We start from the raw sequence: 26,899 nt of genomic DNA, 5'->3' as shown, positions 1-26,899 counted from the left end.
GTCACTTTGAATATGTCTGATTTACTTTGCAATTTTAGTGAAGTTTCCTATAGGAAATCATTTTCTTTTGTTTTTATTTCTGTGAATATGTGAAGTACAGCAACACTTTCCAAAATTTACACTAAAAAAACCCTCCAAACATAATTGTGGAATAGTGGCACTGACTTCCGCAGAATAGTCTCCAGTGGACCTCAGGAGTGTCTCAATTTGCACAAGATAAAACAGTGGTAGGTGAAATATATTCTAGCAAAATGCTAGGTGTGCTCTATGTTTTTAATTGACCATGCCCACCTTGCCTTAAATGAAGTGGTTTAAACATAGCAGGCTGAAAACATGCATCTTCTTTTTTCCAACAGCTACAGTCATTGCTGAAGTAGCAACATATTGTAATCCATCTGATTTCACATCAAACTGCAGTTTCAGATTCCACTGTTAATGCACCCAAAATAGAAATAGAACATAACCTCCAATTTGAAACAAAAAAGGCTGTCTTCACCATCATATGACACTGAGCAATAAAAAGGCTTTGAAATTAATAAAAATAAATTTGACACAGATTTCTGGGATGAATAATGAGGGAAATAAAATATTCTAGTTTAGATTCTCTGTAGAAACATTAGTAACACAGGAAAGAAGCAAAGTAAGAACACCAACAAACATACAAAAATATAATTCTTCATCTTTGGAGATGGCAGGTGTTGCCACCACTCACCATATGCTCAGACGCACATGTTACCAAATTCTTCCAAGCTACACAGGAAGTGGATTGGACTGTGAAAGACCAACCGAAATGGTGTTTGCATTTTGACCAATTTGTAGGGCAGTCCAATATCTCAGAGAGGAGGTCAGGTCTCCTGCTCCCCTGGTGCATTCACTATAGCTGCCCAATTTCCCTGCTTTTTAAAGTTTGATAGAAATATCCGTGAGCTATAGATAAGTTCTTAAACCGCAAGGTTTTTTGCCTATTAGTGAATAAATACCTATAATCTTCACATGAGCATTAGTAGAACTTTCAGAGAAGCAATTTAAGGTCTTCTTCTTCTTCTTGCAGAACAGGAAGTAGAAGATAGGCAATTGTAATACAGATGGGCATTCTGGCCAATATGGACTTTAAGTGCATGTTACCAACCCCAGCCACTTTAAGCCTCACTTATTAAAAGACTCATGGTACAATTTAGGAAGTGGCCCTTATAATTGCTGTAGGGAGATACTGAGTGCAGAGCTGAAACCTGACCCTTTCTGGCTATTAAGGTTGCACAAAGTAGACAACAGAAATGCCCTAGGTGTCCTATATTGCTTCTTCCTGTTTTTGTTAAAAGTTGTCAACTTTGGAGACCAAGAAGTAAAATCTGTTAAAATGTACATTAGCAGCAGAACTGTGTTTCATGGTTCTGAAAGTGAGAGAAGGAAACATAAGCAAAGGTGTAAAATAAAGGCAGGAGATGGGAGAGAGGAAAGAAAGTGAAAGCCGTCACTGGTATTAAAAAGGACTCTGGGTGCCATAAAAGCCAGTCTAAGTGTTTTTTTTATTGAAAACAGGATTACTTTTACTACCCCTTCAGGAGATTCTTGGATAACTTGATGCCTGAGGCAGAAAATTCAAATGGTTCTCTTTGCATAATGGTAATATATAATGTAACATTTCCCTGCCTTTTTAATGCCCCCCCTCCAAATTTAGCATCCTCAGCTGGGTTGCCTTCCCCAGAACCTGCAGCTAGTAAAAATGAAGCAACCTGACTGCTCACTAGGGCAGACCATCACCATCATGTTAACACCACTGCTGAAAGTATTGCAGTGCTTGCCAATTAGCTACTGGGCTAAGGTGCTGATACTGGTGTACAATACAGTTTGGGACCATGATACCTGAAAAATCATTCTTATTTATCAGATCAATCAGAATAGGTCCAGACAAGGTAGGAGTCAGGATTTTAATATAGTGGCACCTGCATCTGTTGCATTTCTGACACCGTCTCTAGTGCCTTTTTGGTGCCTATTGAAGATGGTTTTAAAGAGGTTTTTAGTGTTTTGTCATTTGTTGTTTATTCTGCCTTGGGCTCCTTCTAGGAAGAAGGATGCTAAATAAATAAAAGCAGATAGAGGACCCTGGGGCTTTTGTTTAAAATGGAATGACTCTTCTTCCTTGAAGACAGTGATTGGTGATTTCCCTCCCTCCTTGATTTGGAATTGACTGGATGCTTGTGATCTTTTCATAGCTGGGAGGTATGGAAGCTTCTCTCTCATATAATGTTGGTGCATATTTGCTAATGGATGTCATGTGCATAAGCTTAATCATATTGCCCCTGGTAATCGCAGCTTTGTTTTTTCAAATGCATAAAACACCTTTGCAAAGAACACATAGACACATACACCTCGGAGCAATGAAAAGTTTTTAGATCTTGATTGGGGACAGCAAGAAGCAATTGCAATAATTGATTCAAATAAAGGAGACAGTCTCTACACAGACTCCTTGGACAGGTACCTTGGTCTTGGGATTTCAAAGAGTGTTTGACCCCAGAATAAAGCCTTAATATTACAGAACTCTTGCTTTTGTGGAGCAGCTTTGAAATATGCAGAATCACTAATACTGTGTCAGGCAAAAACTTCTGGGGGAAACTATGCTCTGTTCATAAGACATCCATGTAGTACATGCTAGAGTTGCATTCTGAATCAAGTAACTTGCAGAAGAGGATGATTCCATGCCTTTATTTGATGAGTAACTTTAGTTGGGGAGGTGTAAAGGTATCCTTGGACCTGGTCTCTGTCAGAGCTTGAGAGAACTTTATTGCAACTACATTATCAGCATCACTAAGTTTAGTTCTAATTTCAGTAGTAGGCTCACTCTTTTTTTTTTTACCCTTTCTTGCAAGTAAATATGCCAGTTGTGTGCTTTTTCCTGTACTACAATCTTTCAGCTGGCATTTACCTCTTTGTGCTAGCTTGTGCTACTGGTGGGAGGGAGTTCTCAGATTTGAAGTAGTCATGTAGAACAACTTTCAGTTTTGTGGTAAGATTCAAAGCTACAGTAACAGGAAAGGATGGGTTCAAGCTAATCAGGGAGAAATATCCCAATGAAATCACAAAAGGTTTTTGTCTTTTCTGCACAGGAAACCACAATTTAGACCACAGAGCTGACTTGCAAGGTTCTCTTGCCTCCCCATTTTCTCTTTTAGCCACTTAAAAATAAGTTGGAGGTTGTCTGTCATTAATTGTGCCTCTGTAATGCAAGCTGTTGTGCTTGGTTTACATATTTTTGCTCTTTAAAAGCTGCCCAGTTGCAAGAACTGTAGGCTGGGGAATTTGCATTCCTCATCTAAATCAGATTGATTGCTAGATGACAAAAAAAAGCAGCAACAACCCACATGCCTGTTGTGTAGTAACACCGCAAAGAGAAAACCTATCTGTACGTAATTATCTCTATTATTGGAATGCAACTGGGGGTTTTGCATCTTTTTTTCTTTGTCTTTGAGAAGCAACACAACATTAGAATCATAGAATTTTGGACTTGGAATGGACCTTGCATGCCATCTAGTTCCAACTCCATACTGAATGTAGTGTTGCTCTGGAGTAAATTAGCTGATAAGGCTTGAGTAACTTTTGCATCCTTTCATCTGCATTCTTAATAGTGCCCTTGAGAGACCTTGGCTATTTTTTATTAGAGCTCAGATAAACAGTTAACAGTCTCACTTGTGGTATGTGGGACAGACTGTAACATAGTGAGACTGCAGGTGAGCAGAATTGAATATTATAATGGATTTTTTTTTACCAACTGCATTATAAAATTAAAATATGGGCCGAGGGGGTTATAGTTTAGCCTGACATGCTTGTTTTCCGTTTTTTTGCTTTTAACACGAGGGATTGTTGCACTGTTTAAATCGCCCCACCAGCAATTTTCAGTGGTACAGGCCAATATCAGAGACATTATGCGAGGCTGCTGATCATGTGTTTCTGCTGTGGATATGTCCACTGGACTATGGGGGTTGCCTGGGAGATCTATATTATATTTCTATTTCACCACAGAAATTGCTATATTTCAGGCTGTTGTGGCTCCTCCGGATGACCTTTTTATTGAGCATTCATCCCAATTTTATTATTATTATTATTTATTGCACTTGCAATAAAGCTTACTCAAGACTGCACAAGGTACACTCTTTATTGAACATTCATTCTGATTTGTGTGTGTGAAGGTTATATGCAAATGAGTATTCATCCTGATATGTATATTCAGCAGTTATGCCTCTTATCAATCGATCGTTATCCCACACTTTTTAGTGCATTTCCCTATCACTTAGTTCATTTTGTGTCAGTGTGTGCGTATGTGTATTTTTAAGTGGATTTGTTGCAACAGAGTGCTTTAACCTCTTTCATGGTACAAAACTAAATTTCTGGTATTTCTTATTATTTAGTTATTAAATTTATATCCCTCCCTTTCTCCCAGAAGGAGCCCAGGGCAGCAAACAAAACAATAAAAACTCTCTAAAACATCTTAAAAACAGACTTTAAAACATATTAAAACAAAACATCTTTAAAATATCTTTAAAAGTAATTCCAACACAAACTGGGATAAGGTCTCTACTTAAAAGGCTTGTTGAAAGGAAGGTCTTCAGCAGGTGCCAAGAGGTAACAGAGGTGGCGCCTATCTAATATTTAAGGGGAGGGAGTTCCAAAGAGGAGGTGCCACAGCACTAAATGTACACTTCCTATGTTGTGCAGAATGGACCTTCTGATAAGATGGTATCTACAGGAGGCCCTCACCTGCAGAGCACAATGATCGACTGGGTATATAAGGGGTAAGATGATCTTTCAGGTATCCTGGTCCCAAGCTGCATAGGGCTTTGTACACCAAAACCAGAACCTTGAACTTGGCTCGGTAGCTAATGGGCAGCCAGTGCAATTCTTTCAGCAGTGGAGTGACATGTTGGTGATATCCTGTCCCAGTGACCAGTTGTGCTGCCACATTTTGCACCAGCTGCAGCTTCCAGATCAACCTCAAGGGCAACCCCACATGGTATGCAATTCAGTCTCTCCTGCAAAATAGTGACAGTCTGGAGGTGACTTTTTTGTTATAATTTTAACCCTATGTCATTCTGGTTATACAATAGTTTCCCCCTTCTGTAAAATGGCAGCAGATTTGACATCGCTCGCAAAGTTGAGGTAGTGAAATGCTTTGTATGTTTAAGGTCGGTACAAACAGTATCACTTTCTGTTATAGTTTGGGACACCTCAGTGCCATTTTGTTAGTGCAAGGCAGCTTGGCTAGGTGGCTTAACCCTTGTTCTCCACACACATCCCCGCCCACTGTGAGTGAAATTTGTACCTTGTTCCAATATTTGCTTTAAAATCCTCTCTCCAAACCTGCTAATTCCTCCTGTGGTTTATGTCCATCTTCAGCACAATCCACCAAGTGCTGCCAGTACTGTGTGTGTGTGTGTATTAACGGGACTCTCTGGCAATTTTATTTGATGTCCTTTTCTTAAAACCATTCCTTTCCTTTGCCCTTCATCCAGTCCAACAGACAGAGGTAATCTAAAGTCCTCGCAGTGCAGTGTTAACAACAGGAATAAAACTTTGCCTTTTAATCTGGTTGCTATTGATTTCTGCGCTTCCCATTACTGGCGTGCTGCGGTAAGTGGAGGGATGATGTCGAAATACTGACATAATTTTTAATGGTTTCTTCTATAATTATCCACAAAATCTATACTTTAGCCCTAGAGTTGCTCTGTGTGAAGCATTGAGAAGCTTAAATGAGTGGGAGGTAGGGATGGGTAAATCTGTCATCTTCAGTTCCCCACTTTTCCAATCTTAAATTCAGTTCTTGTTTCCGCATCAGTTTGCGATTTATTATTTTTTGGTATTAAAGTCCTCATAAAAATTCATCAGCTTTTTGGTGAGAATTTCTCCTGTTATACACATAAATGTGTGCAATTTTGCCTAATTATACACAGTTTTGAAAAGCGATTTACCCTGATGTCATGCATTTTTGTACAATGTTTTCGTACATTTTTATGCACACTTCACCCTAGTATATGTATTTTGGTAAACATTAGTTGGCTGGAGAACTGTACTGCAAAATTTGAAGAACTGAACATTTCAAAGGGTAACTGTTTCAGTTTGTGCATTGTTTTGAAAAGTGCAAGTTAGGTAGGTTTGCCTTTAACTGCAAAGGGAATCAAATTTCTCCCCCATCCCTAGTGGCAGGTAGGTGGTGGTGGGGGAGATGGCGGAACAGAGGAAGTTGCTTTCTACCAGGGCAGACTGTCCATCTGTCCCTGCACTGTTTGCTGTAACTGGCAGTGGCTCTACATGGTCTTGGCCAGAAAGTCTTCCCTTGCCTCTTATCTGATTCTTTTTAAAATTGGAGATGTCGGGGATGGAAACTGGGGCCTTTTGCATGCAAAACATGCATCCTGGCTCTAACATCTGGTCTCTTCGAAAGGAGAAATGCTAGAATGGTTTCTGCTGTTAAAAGTCGGTGGTTTCTTCATCATGTTGGATTTAAATTGCATTTTGCTGCCGCTTCCTCTTTCTCTGCCTGGCCTCTGTCATCCATACATGCTCTTAAAACACTTAGCAGGACTGAATCTCTGATGTGCGACTGTTCTTTTCAGGCTGAGTGATATAAGAGTGTTTGGATCCCAACCCCCATCAGTCTCATTCAGCATGGTCACTACAGTAGTCAAGAATGAGGGCAGTTATAGTCCAGCAGCATCTGGAAGGCCCCAGGATCCCCATCCTTGTTCATAAAAAGGACTAAAAATTTGCCCGGTTTTACTTGTTTTTAACTTGTATTATTACATTGTTATAACCCATCCTGGGACCTTATAGTGAAGGGCAGGTAAGCAATTAATTAAGTAAATTGTTGCTCTTTATATATTAAATTTGTATTCTACCCTTCCTCCCCCTTTTTTTGTAAAGTCATCTCAACTAGTCACCTTTGCCCCATTTTGTGCCAGTGGACTACCTCACACAAGACACTCAGCCCAACCTTGACTTTGCAAGACTTTCAGCCACTTTGCTCCTTTCCAGTCCTTTTTGCTGCCTAGCATGCCATCTGAACTGGGGCTCATGGTTAAACTCACTCGTCACTCTAGCCACGGGCTGTAGCCAAGGTTTGTCCTGAACTTCTTGTCTACTTGTCTCTTCAAAACGAGGGGTCTGGAGGAGAGGAGCAGTTTCAAACCATGGCACTACAGGCGCAGCGAATGCTGGGCCAAATATTTGGAGAAAAGAATATGTTTGGGGGGTTTCGTGCTTTTGTCTAGCCTCTGTATTTAACTTGCCTGTCTTGGTATGACTTGCTTCTTTAATGTATGAGGAGTGACTTTGTAATAGTAGATCTCCGTAATTAAATTCTGATCGTTCTTTTGCTTCCACTGGCCCTTCTAAGGATGATTCCTGACTTTCCAAGCTTGTATTTTGCTCAACAAGCAGCACAGTGTACGACCAAAGTAGATCTTGCATACATTTTCAAGCTAAATCAGCTCTGATATCTGTTTAAAAGGCTATTGGTATAGATGTTCTATACACTGACCCTTGAGTAGATGGTCTAGTCACGAGGTTGCCCTTGATTAATGGAAAATTCCATGTTAGAATGTGGTCTTGCTCCTTTAATCCTTTTAATGATCTTTTTTGCTACTGTTATAAATATAGACATTGCAGTGCATGTAAAATTATTTCTCATTAGAAATGAATGTTGAACATGAAGCATTTATTAAAGGTATCATACCCAGCCTATCAAATAAATCCTAGAGTCTGTCACAATATTGATTGGATGGTTGATTTAATTAATATCCTGCCCTTCCTCCCAAAGGAGCCCAGGGCAGCAAACACATGAACCAAACAGTTTAACAACAAAACAAAGAGCATTCTGAAAAAGTTAAAAATGTTCAAAAAACACAATTTGATCTCCTGGTTGCCAGGATCAGTCTCCTTTAGCCGTCAAACGCCTGGGTAAAGAGGAATACTTTAAAATTCCTTCTGAAACTGAATAGTGATGGAGATAGACACATCTCACTGGTGAGGGCATTCCACAAATGGGGAGCCACCACTGAAAAAGGCTCTCTTATGGATCAACACCAACCTGGCAGCCCCCTGTGGCAACACCATCAATAAGGCTTCATCTGGCAATTGTAGGGTCTGAGATGGTTGAGATTGGGGAAGGAGCTTTTTTAGGTACTTTGGACTCAAGCCATTTAGGGCTTCATACGCTAATGCTAATACCTCAAATTGGGCCCATGGTTCACTGGGCAATAATAGATCAAAATACAGTATGTGTGCATAAGCTGTAAATGTCCTACCTGTTTCCAAAGAATGAATACGCATGTGAAAGGACCAGACTAATGATGCCAAGCTTAACAGTGTTCAGGTTTTCTTACCTCATTTTCACACGTCTGTGGAATCCTGGGACCCTTATATACTGGCTGAAGAATCTGTATGTTACAGAGGGTTTTGAGATTATGAACCTGTTTTATGTGAACCATGTTTTGATAATTGTATCTCTGCTTACGTACACATCCCCTGTATTCCTTTCTTCATGCAAGTTGTAGTTAAACTAGGATTAACCTTAGTTTCCTAGTTCATCTGAACCACAGAACTATGGTTACCAGCTTTGAAACAAGCCAGGTAACCAAATCCCTGGTTTGAAGTTGTTTTAATATTCTGGATTGTTACAAAGCTGGTAACCATAGTTTCCTGATTCAGATGAAATAGGAAACTGTGGTTAATTAGTGGCTTCCTGGTTTAGTTATGTGAAGGCAGGAACAAAGGAGCTGCATGTGTTGGGGAAAGAGTCATTAATATCTTGGCTTATTAAGAAAAGACATAATTGTCCAAGCTGGCTCATAGAGTCATCTGCCAATCCTTAGCATGGGTTGCAACACCTTACAAAACTAATAACATAAATGGCTAATAGCCCTTAGGATAGCAGTGAATCACAATAAAAATCATGTGACTTTCCATTTATCCCTAGGACTTTGATAAAAACATAAGCAAGACATTTAGTATAGTATAGTAAAACACCTATTTTGGCTTGGTTTAGTTACTATCAGATAAGCTGCATACATCTGAGCAAGTCTGTTCACTTAAGCCTTCATCCAGAGAACTTCCTCTTGGCTACTTAACTTCCTTATATATAAATGTAGAAGACATTAATAGCACAACCAAGTAGAACAGGTCAAGGCCAATTTTAAAAGATCACATTTGCAAAATGTTGGTGGCTAGCAATTGCTTTATAAAGATCTTGACACTGGGTCATGCCCAAGGGCCTCACCATAGGACCTTAACCATTTTCTAGCATAGAATCATAGAATAGTAAAGTTGGAAGGGGCCTTTAAGGCCATCAAATCCAACTCCCTGCTCAATTCATGTGTTGCCCACGCTGCCAGTGGCGCAGTTCACACTGAGTGTGTTGTTGGCTCCATGGCAACTGCCTAGGAGCAGTCCCTGCAGCTCTTGGCTATTTAGGGAGAAGGGCCTGTAAGCCACAATGGTGGGGATGCAGAGGCCAGACCGGTGAGGAACACTAAAGGCTAAGCTGCATAGTACATGTGAGATACATGATTAGATCCCTCACTGTTTTCCTTAAAAATGGGAAAAATGAAATGCCGCTAACAGGGCTGGCATTTGGCCAGAGGTGGGGTGGGTTTGGGTTGAAAGTTCAATTCTAACTCTCCCCCATAATTTCCCCAATCATTGCTCTTCTTCAGCTACTCTTTGTACTGGAGAGGAAGTATGTTTCTCCTGCACGCAGACACCGCTGCTCTAGAGTGGCCACATGTCCTACTTTACAAAGGACAGTCCTCTGTTTGAAGGTAAGGATAAAGAACCATAAGAAGGGAAAGCAGGGGCCTTAAAGTTGCCTATCGACCTCTGCGAAGCAGACTAAGCAGGTGCATGGGTCGCTTGGTTACAGTGGTGAGATTTTTTGTGTGTGTATATTATTTAAATTTTCCCGCAAAATACATTAGAGTACGCAGCGTAAATATTCACAGTTGTCACAATAAGAGTGCAGCAATGAAATGATTCATATGATATAAAAAGCAAAAACCGATACTTATCAGTTATTGTTTACAATTTCACCTAAGCTGTATAGAGTTCCCTGGGAAGGGGGATTGATGGTTAAACCACTCTTGAGAATTGTATCTCTGTGAGGGGAATAGGGGTCTCCCAACAACTCTCAGCACCCAAACAAGCTACAGTTCCCAGGATTCCTTGGAGAAAGTAATAGCTGTTTAAAGTGTTATGATTGCTTTAAATGAAAGGCATAGGTGGATCTAAGTCATACTCAGAGTACACCCATTCAGATTATTGGACTTAAGTGCCTAGAGAGGGCTACATCAGGGAGAAACTGAAGATTCAGGTGTAAATCTAAAAAGGAAACCTTGATGCCAGAAAAATAACCGGATATTAAAATTTGTTTTCTGGATAGGTTTTTTCTTTCTTCTACTTTCTGAATGTGTTTTCAATTATCAATATATTATGGAAAATTAATAAAGGCTGGCTACTGGAAAAAAAATCTGGATAGGTCATCTTAGGATAGCCTTGTAACATGTAATAAATAATAATAAATTTTATTTGTTAGTCGCCTATCTGTCCGAATTAACGGACAGTAAATGCTAGGAGTGGCATGGAATGCCAAAAACCGACTCTGGAATCCTTGAAACTAGTCACTCTTCTAGTCGTCTTAATATATTTTAAAAAGCAATTAAAAAACACCTCATATGAAATGACCTTTACTGTGATACAAAATTAGAACAATGTTCTTCAAACTGGACTTCGACATCTCTCTCTCAGTCTCCAAGGGCTAGTACATTGTTTTACTTTTGCAACCTTGTTTCAGTGTTCTGGTTGATGTATTTCTATTATCATTGGTACTAAACATTCTTTGTATTTGGCAGCTACCCTTAGTCTCTCCTTCAGGCCTTAGATATCTATCACATAGAATGCATTGTCCTACCAAGAGACCGAAATGTAAGATAATGTCTGGAGCTAGATGACGAATAATGCTCAAGGTTTTTTGTGATGGTTTTTTTTTAAAAAAAAATAGGGTGGGGTCGTCAAGGGAAGAAGAGAAGCATATTTTCTAAAATATTGTGGATTATCTGTCCAATGCCATCAAATAAAATGTATTTGATGGAAACTAAGTTAGATGGAGAGGACGTAGGTGTCTCACCTGAAAACAAATATACAGGGGTTGCAGGGAGGAAAAAAATGTTTGAGAGTGATTTGAAACAGGCCATCAGTGGGAAGTAGAAAGCATACATGTGCATATTCCTTCCTCTTGAACAGCTGGGGTTGGGTTTGTCGGTCGTTTCTCCGCTGCATTTAGATACCAGCTCTCTCCTCTTATAATGTTCTTCTGCTTATCTCGAATTTTTAGATTCTGACCATTTTTAAATTCTAAAAAATGTGCAAAAGCACTGGTGTGTTGCTGTGGATGGTTTTAAAATGCACACATCTGAGATGGAGGAAAGCAAAACTCTGCATCTGACTGTGCTGGAAATTATCAGCAACACTTTTCTTTTTCTTAACAGGAGCAGAAGACTAGTGTGCACAGTTAATGCAGTTATTGAGGATTTTGTTTGTTTTTTCTAGGCCTGTGCGGTGTAGTGGTTAGAATGTTGGACTACAACCTGGGAGACCAGGGTTTTAATCCCCACACAGCTATGAAACTCACTGTGTGACCTTGGGCCAGTCACTGCCTCTCAGCCTCAGAGGAAGGCAATGATAAACCCCCTCTGAATACCACTTACCATGAAAACCCTATTCATAGGGTCGCCATAAGTCGGGATCAACTTGAAGGCAGTCCAGTTCCATTTTGTGCAACATTCAGCCTGTGGGCAATTGCAGTGCCTTCCCTGAGTAATTGCTGCTTTTAGGTGGAATTTTAATGATCCATTATTTGCATCCACCTATTCCTGAGCTCCTTTGTGCGCTCCTTTGGTCTCTTTAACTTGAAAGCTGCTCAGTGCTTGCTCAGTGGCCAGTGTTTTAGAGGCTACCACTGGAAGAGCCTTTAAGGCCATGGCACAAAAGCAACAACAGGAGAGGAGGAGGCATTGCATGACTCCCCTTGCTTGCCTCTCCCCTTGGTTGCCTTGCTGTGAGGGTGGCAATGAAAGTGGCAGTTAAGAAGAGCTTATGCCACAGAAGGCTTGTAGACTAGCTTGCCTGCCCTCCTCTTGCCTGACAAGCTGAGGCTGAACTCAGTCTACATATCCTCCCTTGCGCAGGACTTAGGAAAACTTCAAGACTGAGACAAGTTTCAGATAGAGATGTGCTTGTGTGGGGGGTTGCTTGTGTGTATTTGTGATGGGTGAGGGAAGGGACAAATGATCTAAGCTAAACAATTCAGTTCTGTTTTCCAGTACATCCCCTAAAGCAGGGGTAGCCAGTATGGTGCTCTTTAGATGTCGCTGGACTACAACTCCCATCATCCCTGACTGCCTGCCATGCTGGCTGAGCTGGGGCTGATGGCAGTTGGAGTCCAACAACATCTGGAGGGCACCACATTGACTACCTCTGCCCTAAAGCTTAAAGCTTTTTGAAAGGTCTCTTAGGTGGAGGAAGGATTAAGAACAAGAACAGACAAGATGGAGAAAGTCCTCATTTTCTCTCCTTCAGGCAGCTGCAAACCTCCCCCCTAATTTTGATTAAAGTGCTACTGCTACAGAAGCGGCGTGTTTAACTTTTTCCGCTTGCTAATGTAAATCTGTCACCCACTTATTTTTATCATGTTTCCCCCAGGAGAGCAAATAATAGCTCTGTGAAATTTCATGATTTAGATCAGAAGATCAGCATGGGTGGGAAGTGTTAAATGTCCCCTCCCCTAGCACAGTGTTACAATTAAAATTGGAGCCCCCCTACTGCTTTGGGGTGTATGTATATTAAAGCCAGAAGAAACAAACTCCTCTCTCCCCCTCCCATTTCTTTTGGCCATAACTGGGGGCACACTCACCTTTGAAGCCTTACTTTATCTAAGCTTACTTCCAGACAACCTGTTTCTCAGCATTCATCCTGATTTTTTATGGGGAGGCTATACTAAGGTTGCCAGGTCAGAAGCATCCCAAACCCCGAGATTTCAGGGGTGGGCCCAATGATGTCATTAAGCATGATACATTAAGCATCAACCAAAGTTGCTTAGAGCATACCACTCAAACAAAAAAACCTGTAGTTTACACAAATCAAAGTACAGAACCAACTTAGAGTGACAGTTCAAAGCTTTTTGACGTTTTTTAATCATTTGGAACAACTAATGTAACTTAAGTGTTAAAATAAAACACGGTGACCTTGCAGTGTAATGTGAACTTCTTGAATGGAAGCTACACTCCACAAAATACTAGATAAGCACCTCCGCCTCTCCGCCACAGAGTACTTTTTTTACCTTTATAAAATGCCTTTGTAGAGAATGGGAATATACTTAAATATCTGAACCTTGTAGCAACTTAAAGACTAACAAGTTGATTACGGCATAAGCATTTATGGGCTTGAGTCCCCTTCAACAGAAGCATTAACTGTAATCCTAGGTTGGCAGATGGCTTTTTTGTGTGTTTGGGGTGTGTGTGTGGAATAGAGAGGTCAAGGAGAAATGAAGTGCAAAGTGAGTATATAGGTTTAAATATCTGTTAATGAAATATGCAAGTAACTCAGAGAGAGAACCCATAAGCCAGAGGTGGGGAACATCAGTCCCGGGGGCCACATGCGGCCCTCCAGGCATCTCTACTTGGCCCTTGGAACTCCATGTTGTATTCATCACTGGCCCTGCTTTGTACCTCCAAATGTTTTGCCTGGCTCAAATACATCCTTGAATTCTGATAATGCCTCTTGCTTGTCTAGATGGAGGATACAGAGGAGTATGTGAGGAAACTAGCCTACTGTATGACAGTACAATTTATGTTGTTCATTCCATTTTTTCTCTGGCACTGCCCACCCCTGGCATGTGTTCCTCAAGAATATTGCCCAGAAGGGAATGTAGCCTTCAGATTGAAAGTGGTTCCCCATCCCTGCCATAAACAAAGATCTGAGGTCTTTGTTTTGAGTCACCTACAATTTGACCCTAAAGAGAAACTAGCCTCTTCCTTTCCCACCTGTTTTATTCTCTTATTTTGCAGGCCACAACTTCTTCCACTGAGGGAAAGCTGTTTAAATCTTGCTCTGCAACCAGGTGCCTCAACTGAAAGTGGCACAGTCTGCTTCCATCTCTGGTATCTGACTGCAGAGCATTGTGTTAACTTTCCCAGCTGGAAGCAAGGAGGTGCTAACAGCAGAGTAGCAATGTACTAGAATTCCACCCAATTTGGATTTGGTACCGAATTTTCCATTAATTGGCTATTGTTGCAGATCAGATTTTTATGTAGTGATTTTCCACTACTATTTTCTGAAACAGATTTTTTTTAAAAAATGTGCATCTAAAATATTGATAATATAATGCTGTTTCCTTCAATTTATCAATATTTCCTTTAATTTATCAACATTCCCTTTCAAAATATCAATATTTCCTTTAAAAAATATATTATTTCGGGGAGGGGGCAAATGAATCATTAAAAGCAGCAACTGGCAGACAAAGAATGAACTTGAATCGATGCAGCCTTAGGTCAATGGATTTCTTTCAGATTGGCACTGGCCAATGGATCCCATCCCTGCAGCAGAGGCAGCAAGTGAAAGAATGGACAGGAAGGGAACTAGACTCTTGGGTTGCCATCTGACAATTCTGTTATGGAGGCAAGCTCTGTGTACCTGCTATGAAGACCAGAAAGCCAACTCATGTCAGATTAATTGTCATTTAGTTTTGCATTTATGAGCCTCTTGGGTGTAGGGTGGGAATGTTTTCCATTCAATTTGTTATAGTGGTGGTGCATGCTGATGCTGCCACACTCATGCACTGTAGTACGCTGCCTCTTGGGAATTGTAATTTCTAATACCAGCCATGGATGAGTCATTTGGAAATCCAATTCCCACCCACCCCCTCCTCACTAAAACAAATACAGAAGACACAAGAGGGACTTCTAGATCTATGTAGCTGAGTGGTAGAGTTTCTGCCTTCCATGCAGAAGGTCCTAGGTTCAATCCCTGGCATCTCCAGGTGGGGCTGGGTATTGTCCTGCTTGAAACCAGAGAAGAGTCACTGTCAGCCAGCGGAGACAATATTGAACCAGATGGACCCAATGTCTGACTCTGTATAAGGCAGCTTTATGTGTACCTATGGATGGACGAGAACAGCACAAAATGTTGGCAAGAAACTGGCTGCTCCAGGGAATAGCTTCTACTTGCCCAAATAGAAGATACTCCCTGAGCCGTCTGGTGTTTGTTTGGATTGTCTGGTCACATATTTCACAGTAGTCAGATGGTTTTGTTGAGAGTAAGGGGTTAACATTTAAAGGACTTTGTGCATGTTCCTACAAAAGCGGCCTGGTCAGCCTGAGTGCTGACTCTGCATGATTAAATTATCATTTTACATTCTGAGCCAGAAAAAAGCTTCTACAGGGAATGCCTCTTGATTCATAATACCGCTAGCATTATGAGCAGAACAAATCCATATTCTGAACCAGGTAATGATGATTTTGGAGACAATCTCTAGCTGCAAGCCTTATATTCTTATATTGCATCTTTCTTGAGATTGGAGGAGGCAGATCTTACCAATCAGTGGGTATAAGCCCAGCATCACTCATTCTGCATATTAAAGGAATGCCTGTTTGGAAGTTGTTGCTCTTATGTAAAACCAGGCATGTTTTCGTAACTGCAGAGGTACAAGAAATTGCCCAGTTCTCTGGGAAGACAGAGAAACATATTTTAAAGGGGAGGGGGAAAAGCTCCTTTCTAATGGTTCTTAAATACCACTCTGAGCATCTTACCCTATATCTAGTAGCAGGTAAGGACCTAGAACAAATACCGATGGAAGGAATACAGATATGGAAGAAAATGAATGAATAAAAGTAAGGCAAGCACGTGTTCACTGAAAGATAGACTATACCAATAGGAATACTGTGTGTGGGACTTTACAAATTGCAAGAGGAACTTATAATTAAAATTCAGGATGGGGAAGCAACAGAGGTTGGGGATGAATGTGAGTGAACAGGGAAGGAGTGGCCACATTCACACCGTGAAATAAGGGCTTCTGACTTACCTTGGCTTATTGGGAAAGAGCAACATTGGAAAAGAGCAACTGGTGTACACTGCCGAATGAATTAATCTTGCTTTGCTCATCCCTTGGAAGAAACTGGGAGGCACAATTAATGTTTCCCGTGATGTCCAAACATTTGATCCAGGTTATTGGTCACCAACCAGCTATAATTTGTTGACTTACATATGTCCTGGCTTATTGTGGAGCAACAGACCAAGATCCCAGGTTCAGACATCATGTTGCCCGTTGCCAAGAAGTAAGCCAGCAACAGCGATGTGGGTTTTCCAGAACATTTTGAAATAGAAAACTTTTTTTACTTCCTATGCAAATTTAGGGTGATTTCTACTGGAAACATTCCAGTTTATCAGAAAAAATTCTGATGTCCTACACAGCGACCTAATTTAGCATGTTTATTTTACTTGTATTTACTAAACTAAGCCAAACTGAAACTGCCAAGCTTGCCCTAATATTGTATTTTCAGTTGGTATCATTCATTGTTACTGATAAACTTATGAAATGTAAAATGTCCATGGATGTTTGTCCACCCCATTTCACTGGCCAGAAAATCTGCTTTTCTGTGATGTGGAAACATGGGTGTTGCTGTTTCAGCCACATGTACTCTTCCATTTAAGTTTGTGAACTAGGCTGAGGGAAAGGTGGATTTTGAGGAAGGATTTGAAGGAAGGATGAGATACGGCATTGGACAGATGTTCTGGGAAGCAGTCTCAAATATACAGGACAGCAATGGAGAACTGGTGGAGTTTTTGAGGGAGCAGAACACCTTTGGACAGGTGAGAGTGGTGGAACTGGAGAAGAAAGGAATATGTCAGGAGATAACAGAGGTGGGGGCAAGGCAGTGGAGGGGTTTGAAGCTGAGGACAAGGAGCTTGTGCTGGGCCTGGAAGCAGACAAAAAAGTAGTGTAGGGCTTTTAATGAGGGGTATCACATGAACAGAGTGGTGAGAGAGATGAATGATGTTGGCATCCAAGTGCTGGATAGATGTGAGGGGCCAAGGTGAGACAACGGAAGACAAAAGAGGAGGAAACTGCAAGTCTTAGCTGTGAGGTGACAAGGGCATAGACCAGAGTCTTTGCCAAAGAGGCAAATGAAAAAGGCTATTGTTTTCCAATGCAAGGGAGAAGCAGCACAACATAGCTCTAGACTGAATATGAGGAACAAAGGAGAGGGAGAGGAGTCAAAGAAAAAGTCAAGACTAGCTGCCTGTGCAATGGGGTAGATAGTAACATTGTCAATGAATAAAGAAACAGTGCAAGTCAATGTATGAATAAAGAAAGAAGGCTTGGGAGGAAAGATGAGAAGTATAGACTTCGAAGGATTGAGATTGAGACAACGATGAAGCATCCAAGCAGAAATATCGGAGAGAAAGCTGGAGATGTGGGATTCGGGGTGAGGGGAGCAGTTTGCAGGAGCTGCATCAAAGGATCTATCAAAATCTCAAGCATTCTTCTTTGAACTAGAAAGAGGGTACTAACAAGGCAGCAAGTGTAAATTAAAGCCATTCTTTCCTGGCTGTGGGTCTGGATTGGTTTCTGAGCCACAAACGCAAGTTTGAACTAGCCAGAATTCATACTTTGATCATGTGGTTTCTCACATACTTTTCAAAGCTCTTCTGCAAGACGAATCTGTCATTTCTGTACTGTGACTAACTGGACTGTGCTGAATTTCCCAATGTAATAGTTATACTTTTGAACTTTGGCATAAGATGTTGTTCGGCTTGGAGAATTGTGAAAGTCATCTTAACAGAACAAAGAGATGGGTGAGGATTTTTTCCCTGGTTGGGTGCATTTGGACTACATTCTGCCATTTCCCCTTTAATTGTCGGGGAAGTACTTTTGGCTAACAGGCACTAACTATGCCTAGATCACTTACAGTGTTCATTCACCATGTGAGGCAGACCTCCTGTGAAAGCACCAACAGTTTCCAAGGGAATGCAAGCTCCTTTTATGATTCCTTCCAATCAATATAAAACAAGAGGTTGCATGCCCCACCTTTTCTTTATTCATTGTCAGTAAATAATGTAGCCTCATACACTGAAGGTTCTTTTTAACTTCCTTGTCAGATTTGTGTTGCCTCCAAGCAGACGCTCCCTGTTGTGGTTTTTATTACTGTTTTTATTTTGACTAATGCCCAATCCACTCATGACTAGGGAGGGAATCTGTTGGCTTGTGCCACTTCAAAAGCATTCCATCAACCTCACAGGAGGTATTGATTCTAGTTTGTCTCCACTGCTTTTACCAATCCAATTTCCCCCCCAAAATATTGATATTAATATGAATATTTTGAAAGGAAATAATATTTTGGAAGAAAAGGAAAGCAGCTTCATCTCCTCCTTCTCTGCTGTGACTGTGGCTGGTCAGTTTTCACGTTAGCAAGCAGAGACCATCTGTTTTCCTTTTGGAAAGGAAAGGATGAAAGTAGCTTTCATTGTTCCCCCATCTCTCACCTCCTCCTCAAAAGAACAATAAGAGGGGAATGTCAGGGGAAAGCCACTGAAGTTTGGGGCAAATAGGATCACTCTGCAAAGATAAGAGAGTATGCAGACCATTGAAAAATCTGGTGCTAAATCTGAATTCAGTAGAATTCTCACCTATCCCTATACACGACTGTAGCAGATCCATGTCTTCAAATGTAAATTCAAGCTGGGGATGCAAAAGGATATTTTTTTGCTTTCCACTGTTAGCTTGAGCCACAGCTGCAAAGTAAGATCCTTTAAATCCCTGACTTGAGTTCAAGCCAGGGATGGAAAGGAAGAATCGGGAGAATCTCTGGCCTTGGAAGTTGACTCACTATGACATTTTGTGCAAACCACACCCACCTTTTCTGGACCTGATGTTAATCTGACATCAGGCACAGGAAACTTCAAGCTGCAGCTAAAAGGAAGAAGAATCAGGAGTGCACTCAAAGTATACTTCCAATTCTTTCTTTGAAGCTAAGAGTCTGTGCTTTTTTGAACAGCATACTTTTCTTCCTGTCATTGTGCAAGACAGTAGAAAGGTACCAAATTCAAAAAGCACCTTTTTTTTTTGTAAAGGAAGAATTGGAAGCACACTTTAAGTGCACTCCTGATTCTTCTTCGTTTTAGCCAAAGGAAAAGGAAGGATTCTTCTTCCTTTTAGTGAAAGGTGGTATGATATAAATAACACCAATGGTGGTTAGCCAGGGTTATGTATATATGTATGTGTCAGGGGGGACTGTACAGGTCCCAGCATCTCACAGTAGCTGAAACTGGTAGAAGTATTGAACAGTTCAAAACTGCAAACTAATACAAAACTAGTACATCGAAGATAAAGTGTAACTACTTTAGGGAAAGAACATAGTTGTGAAATGTTTTGCAAAGAGGAGGGTTTGTGTATTTATCTCAATGTTGCTATTTTTGAAAATGTAGTGAAATAAAGGAGGGGGAAAAGGCTACATTATAAGACATAACATTTTAAACGTACAAGAAATTAACATTAAAAAGTAAAATAGGAACATTCCATGAAACATTAATGTGTCATTATGTTATACAAAAAAGGATATAACTTTCTATCAAAGACAGAGGAGGGTTTTTACATCTATGTAAATGTTCCGTCATCCACTCATTTATCTCAGTGTTGATTGTGCAAATTACTCTGTGCCTGTAATCTGTTTGGTGATAGCTTGAGGGGATTAGATATGCACATGTGGAGCTGCCTTGTCCAGATGGAAAATGCTGGTCCATCTAGTCCAGTATTATATACTCTGCATAGCAATGCCTCTTCAAGGTAAAAACCTCCCCAGTGCTGTTGCCTGGGATCCTTTTAACTAGAGATGCCAAGGATTGTACCCAAGTGTCTGATGCAGGAAAAGTGGTCATTTACTGAACTTTGGCCTTTGCCAGTGGAGTACCACAAGTGTTGGTGCTGTTCTGGTAGCTTAACCCCTCTCCCTATCTGAATATTGTGGTAGAACAGAGTGAGGAACCTCAGGCTCAGTAGGGGTGGGTTGAAAAATAGCCCTCTGTCTGGCTTTCTCCCCGGGTCACACCCCTCACTTGCCCTGCTTCACACCCAGAGTGTTTTTGCCTGGCTGGAATATGTCCTTGAACTCTAATAATGCCTCTTGCTAGTCTGGATGGAGGACAGATGGGTATGTGGAGAAACTAGCCGACTGTGCAGAAGCAATTGTCACATTTATTGCTCCACCCACTTTTGCCTCTGACCCCTGCCTATGACTGGCATGTGGCCTTTGGAAGTTAATGTGGCCCTTGAGCTGAAAAAGGTTTCCCATTCCTGCCCTAGAAACAGGCAGCAAGTGGTCTCTCCACTTCCAAATGCTGCAGAGCTGCATGTTTGATAGTGCCACCCCCGCCCCATACAGTCAAAAGGTGCAGCCCAATAGGAGTGTGTTGGAAGTGGGGCAAGAGCAACTCCTGTTTTGTTCTTTTGTTTATGTTCCAGAAGGGAGATAATTAGGGTTCTCCAGATGGCTAGGCTTGACTACCTTTACTTGTGATGCTCTGACTGACTTCCGTTGTTAGACTGATATGCTTAGGGAAGCCCCTTATCTGCCCCTCCTCCTTTTCCTTCTCTTCTTTGACTGTCCGAGAGAGGAGACACCTTTGTCTCTGCTATCTCCCTCCTGAGCCATGAGGGCAACCCCCACGTCTGGGCATTGTGCCTCCAACTTAGTTAGTTAGAACTAGGTATGCCTTTCCTATCTACTATGTATTTCTATAAATAAAATAACTTTTCTTATTTTTCTAAGTCTTAAGTCTCAGTGATCTCAATGCACGGTAAAAGCCTGCCACTTAGGTAAATGCACACACTGGCTCGCACACATCTCAGACCGTTGACAATCTCTGCTAACATTTATACAAATTTACATAAAAAAGGGTTATGGTGGCCCAGTAAGCTAAGTTGAATTGCAAGTTGTGCCTAAAAAGCTAAAAAGGCTAAATACTGTGTGTGATTTACAAAGAGATCAACAAAAGGAGACTTTAAGTTAGAGGGGGGAAAGCAGAACAAAAGATAGGAAAGCCATGGCTGAAGAATCAACACTTAAGAGAAGTATCCCGAGGCTGGAGAAGGACAATTATGCGGTTTGAAGTCTTCGAATGACTGCACTCCTGGAAGAAGAGGATCTGTATGAAATCCTGACTGATGCTGAACCCTTAGTAGACGATGAAACTGCTACAGCATCCTGGAGACATAAGCATGCAAAAGTGAAATCTCTTCTTATTTCTGCATTATCAGATGAAGCACTAAATGTCTTCATAGGATGTAAGAATGTAAAAGAAATGTGGCAGAAATTAGAAGAAATATGACAGAAAGTTTAAAAATCATGTAATGTACATTTACAAGGAATTATTTACTCTGAGAGGGGCAGTCTCAATACACATCTAGAAAAATTCACAGTACTGCTCTGAGAACTGGAGTGGTGTGGAAGAAAATGTGATGATGAGATGCAAAAAGCATTACTCCTGAGCTCTCTCCATGAACGTTATAAATTAATTGCTTTTGTGCTAGAACAGACAGACCAGAGTATGAGCCAGATTAAATCATACTTGAAGGACCAGGATTTTAAAGAGTCAGGAACAAACTCTGTCTGAGAAGGCAAACCTTACCGTGGGCAGGAAAAGCAAACAAACAAAGAACAGAGACATGAGTCATTGCCCGAATCCATAGGAGGGCACAGAACACAGAAGGAAGCTCCTTTTTCAGTGCAAATCTCCAAATCACCTTCAAAGAGATTGCAATAGTATCAGACAGGAGGAAAGCCTGACTTTAAACAAAGACAGACTGAAAACGCAAAAACAAAGGCTTCATCATGTATCTGATGAAAGGAAAGGTGATTATAAAAACAGTTTTTTAATTGATTCAGGTTGTACAGCCCACCTAATAAAAGATAAAATTTTGTTTAAGTATTTTAAAAACTATACACAGGAAGTAAAAACTGTCTGGAGACACGTTCCGTTGTCAAGGAATAGGCACAGTCCTACTGCTTTGCAAAACGCCAGAAGGCGAAAGATGGCTTGAACTTAAAAATGTAGGCTGCTGAGAAGTCTATGTGTCTGGGTTTTTCCAGAAAGACATAGGAATGGGTTAACACTGTGCAGAGAGTGCCCAAGGTCAGCACGCAGCTGGCAAGAACGGAACAGACATAAAAACCTTGAAAGAGAAACTGCAAGGTGTGGGGTGTTCGGTGTCAGGAGAGCTAGGAAAGTATTCGTGTTTGTATCTATTAGAAACTCCTGTCAGTAAAAGACTCTTAACTAGTAACTGTGTCTGTGGATATCTTTCGGCTGGATCTATTCCTTCTGGGCTCTAGGTGGGTGCACGGGCTGGCACACACGCTGACAACACACCGCTGCAACAAAAAACTGTCTATATGTTCCAGATTTTAAAGACAACTTAATAAGTGCTACTAAGATAATCGAATTGGGAGGTGAACTTTATATGAGTGGAGAATTTTGCCACGTTCTAGATGAAGGAGAAATATGTTGCACCGCAAAACTGAAAAATAGACTTTTACATTTAGAATATCTTGAAACTATGCATGCAAATATAGCCAAAGAAAGCTGTGATTCTGCATATTTGCATATTTGGCATAGAAGAATGGGACATTCCAGCTTAGCCAGAGTAACTGCTCTAGAGAAAGAGAATTTGGCTAGAGGCATTAAAATGGGACAATACAAATTACAGAAAGATGTGAGTGCTGTATAAAGACAAAGAGTGTGAAACCAAAATTTCCTGAGAAAAGTGAAAGGAAAACAAAAAAGCCTCTAGAATTAATTCACACTGATCCTTGTGGGCCAGTGAAAGTGCCATCCCAGGGTAGAAATTTATACATGGTGACCTTCATAGATGACTACTCAAGGTATACTACAATGTACCTGCTAAAAGAGAAAAGTGAAGTACTTCAAAAATTGAAGGACTATGTCAGGATTATGTCCAACAAATTTGGCAGAAAGCCACAGATCATAAGACCTGACAATGGAGGAGAATATATGTCCAGGGCTATGCAAGACTTTCTCCGTGAGGAAGGCATAGAGCACCAGACTACAGTTGCTTACAGTCCACAACGGGGTCATGGAATGAATGAACAGGAGGCTTGGACAAATGATTAGTTCCTTGTTGAAGATGCACAGTTACCACAGAAGTACTGTGGAGAAGCAGCAGTTACTGCCACCTACCCTGCAGAACTGACTTCCTGCATCTGCAACCAACAAAACGCTATTTGAACTATGGCATGATAGGACACCAAGCATGTCTCACCTGCACATCCCAAAACAAAAGAGGTCAAAGCTTGACAACACTGCCAAGGAAGTAATATTCTTTGGATATTCTTCAATGCAGAAGGGATACCGAGTCATAGATCCCAAAACTGGCGAAGTTGGAGTATACAGAGCTGTCCACTTTGATGAAGAAAAGCGCGCACACCAACCAGAAGGGGCGCCACACCAAACAAATGACAGCAAAATGGAAGAAGCTGAGTTATTCTTCCACCACAGAAAGTATAACAATAATACACCTGCAGACGAAGACGAGGAATCTAAGCCAGAACAGGTAACAGAGCCAGAAGGGGCAGCCAAAGCACCAGCACCCAGACGCTCTGAACACACCAACAGAGGTGTACCACCAGAGAGACTTGGTTACCTCATGAGAGATGAACTTCCAGAACCAGAGATCTGGAAAGAGATTGAAGCCTTATCTAAAGCTGAAGCTGAGGTGGAGGCAGGAAGCCAAAGAAGAGCTGGAAGCTCTACACAGAAATAAAACTTGGATACTGAGCAAGCTTCCTCAAGGAAGGAAAGCTGTAGGCTGCAAGTGGGTATTCAAAAAGAAGTCAGATGCTGAAGGAAACGTTGAGAGATATAAGGCAAGACTAGCAGCCAAAGGATACTCTCAAAAATATGGACAAGATTACCATGAAACATTTGCTCCTGTAGTCAAATACTCAACTGTGAGAACTCTTCTGAGTGCTGCTGCTAAGAAGAAAATGCTGGTGGAGCACATGGATATAAAACAGCATTCTTGCATGGAGAAATAGAAGAGGAAATCTACATGCAACAACCACTAGAGTTTGAAGTTCCAAGTCAAGAAACCCTGGTGTGTAAACTTCAAAAATCCATCTATGGACTGAAACAGGCTGCCAGAGCCTGGAATGAGAAACTGAGCAAAATGCTCTTGAAGGAAGGCTTTGTACAAGGCAGAGCAGAGCCATGCTTGTACAGCAGATTCAAGAACAATAGATGGACTTATGTACTGATTTATGTTGGTAATCTACTGTTGGCTTATCAAGTCCCACTGGACAAGCAACAACTAGTGAATCATCTCAACAAGGAGGTTGAAGTGAAGTGCCTAGGTGATGTCACTCACTACCTTGGAATACAAATTGAAAGAGAAGATGATGGATCCTTCTTGCTGAATCAAAAAGAAAAGATCCAAGATCTTCTCGAGAGTCTAGGACTGAAGGATGCACATTCAGCACCTACTCCAATGGAAGTAGGATACCTGAAACCAGACCAGAACAAACAACCATGGGAAGACCATGAGAGCTACAGACAAGCCATTGGAAAACTTCTGTATATCAGCACTGTTAGCAGGCCAGATGTGGCAGTAGCAGTGGGATACTTCTGCAGAAAAACCAGCTTGCCCACCAGAAAGGACAGGGAAGCAATCAAGAGAGTGGCAAGATATCTGAAGGGCACTGCAACTATGAAATTGAAGTTAGCAGCTACCCAAGATCCCAACCTAGTGGGATATGCAGATGCTGATTAGGCTGAAGACACTACAGACCGAAAATCCACCAGTGGAAACATCTTCCACTATGGAAATTCAGTGATCAGCTGGGCAAGTAAGAAACAAGAGACTGTAGCTCTCTCTTCCACAGAAGCAGAGTATGTGTCAGCTTCTGAAGCAAGCAGACAGTTGATGTGGCTGCTTGAACTGTTCAAAGATTTAGGCATCTCTATATCTGGACCTGTTGTGATGCATTAGGACAACAAAGGATGCATCAGATTCATGGAGTCAGAAGGGGTGAGTTCACGAACCAAGCACATAGACGTGAAGCACCATTTCATTAGAGATACCTACTGCAGAGGACTACTCAAGATGCAGTATTGTCCAACAGAAGACATGACTGCAGATACTCTCACGAAGGCGTTGGGCAAAGTCAGACATTGCAAGCTGCAAAACAAGATGAACCTCATGGGCTGGGCTGAACCAAACTCTTTGAGAAGGGGTTTTGGAAGTGGGGCAAGAGCAACTCCTGTTTTGTCCTTTTGTTTATGTTCCAGAAGGGAGATAGAGTTAGGGTCCTCCAGATGGATAGGCTTGTTTACCTTTACTGTGATGCTCTGACTGACTTCCTTCCATCGTTACTGATATGCTTAGGGAAGCCCCTTATCTGCCCCTCCTCCTTCTGCCTTTCCCTTCTTCTCTTCTTCGACTGTCCGAGAGAGAGGAGACACCTTTGTCTCTGCTCTCTCCCTCCTGAGTCATGAGGGCAACCCCCACATCTGGGTGTTGCACCTCCAACTTAGTTATTTAGTTAGAACTAGGTATGCCTTTCCTATCTACTATGTATTTCTGTAAATAAAGTCGCTTTTCTTATTTTACTAAGTCTTAAGTCTCAGTGATCTCAATGCAGGGTAAAAGCCTGCCACTTAGGTAAATGCACATACTGGCACATACGCATCTCAGACCGTTGACAATCTCTGCTAACATTTATACAAATTCACATAACAGAGTTTATGTCAGGGGCGTCACAACTGGGGTGCGGAGGGTGTGGACCGCACCCGGGTGACACCCTGAGGGGGGTGACACCCAGAGCAGCCCCGCCCCCACCGTTGTCCGGCAAGGCTGCGCCCTCCTCAGAGGCGGGCGGGCGAGATCGGGAGCAGCGTCAGCAGGGCGAGGAAGGCGCGCCAGCGTTCCCAGGCCTTCTCCGGCTGGGTGCCCCTCTGGCGCTTGCCCTCCCAGGGGCATGGACGGGGGTGGCTGGCCTCGAGCGCGTGCACGCGCGCACACACACACAGGCCCAGCCACCTTGTCCATGCCCCTGGGAGGGCACGCGCCAGAGGTCCGCACCCCCCCGCACTCCTGCTAGTGACGCCGCTGGTTTATGTGACAAGCTTGCCTCAGCTTTACTTTTGTTTTGCTGCCTTTCAACTTGGTCTGGAGCATGAGGCTTCTTGTAAGCTTTATTTGGCAACCCTCAGTTTTTGGTTAAATTAACTGCTGCTGTGGTTAAGGTTTTACTGTGCATAGACTTTTTTAAAAAGGTGGCTCGGGATTTTTTATAATTTTTTATAATGTGGGAGAGGAAGGAGGCAGGTACATGAAGAGTCCCTTGAAGTATTTCCTCCGCAGCTACAAAGAGTTATAAAACATGTTACTGCTGTGTCAATCTTAGGCTTTGACTTGTAAACATAGTTCTCTAGTTTTCCAGTAGGGTGGAGAGTGGAGACTGCTTCCCATTTCATCTCTTTTCTTGTACGGTGCCTTCAAGTTGGTGAAAAATATTTTTAAAGCTGTGCTGTATTAGGATTGAACTTTATGTGTGTATTCTGTTCAGTGTTCATGTCACCTTCTCCCATTATTCATGGTCTTCCTATAGATCTCAATGACTGCATGCAAGAGGATTCTTTCTGAGATACATCATGCTTTAAGCATTTAAAACTCTCTCAGAATATCAGTTTATAAGGAAATGTCTATGTAATGTAACATTTTGTGGAATTTTCCTATAACTTCTTTAAGCCACTCATGCGATAAGTGGAAGAGGGCCACTTATAAATCCAT

General features: G+C 41.6%; 1 protein-coding gene across 2 annotated transcripts in view; it reads left to right on the top strand.

Annotated features, from left to right (window-relative positions):
- The window catches only part of ELOVL5 (ELOVL fatty acid elongase 5), a 64,066-nt gene that overhangs the window by 8,789 nt on the left and 28,378 nt on the right, over positions 1-26,899 (top strand). The window lies entirely within an intron of this gene.

The sequence above is a fragment of the Rhineura floridana genome, chromosome 4 (genome assembly GCF_030035675.1).
Source record: "Rhineura floridana isolate rRhiFlo1 chromosome 4, rRhiFlo1.hap2, whole genome shotgun sequence".
In the NCBI taxonomy this organism is placed as follows: domain Eukaryota; kingdom Metazoa; phylum Chordata; class Lepidosauria; order Squamata; family Rhineuridae; genus Rhineura; species Rhineura floridana.
Note: the sequence above shows the minus strand (reverse complement) of the source record. Positions and strands in the feature narration are given on the sequence as shown.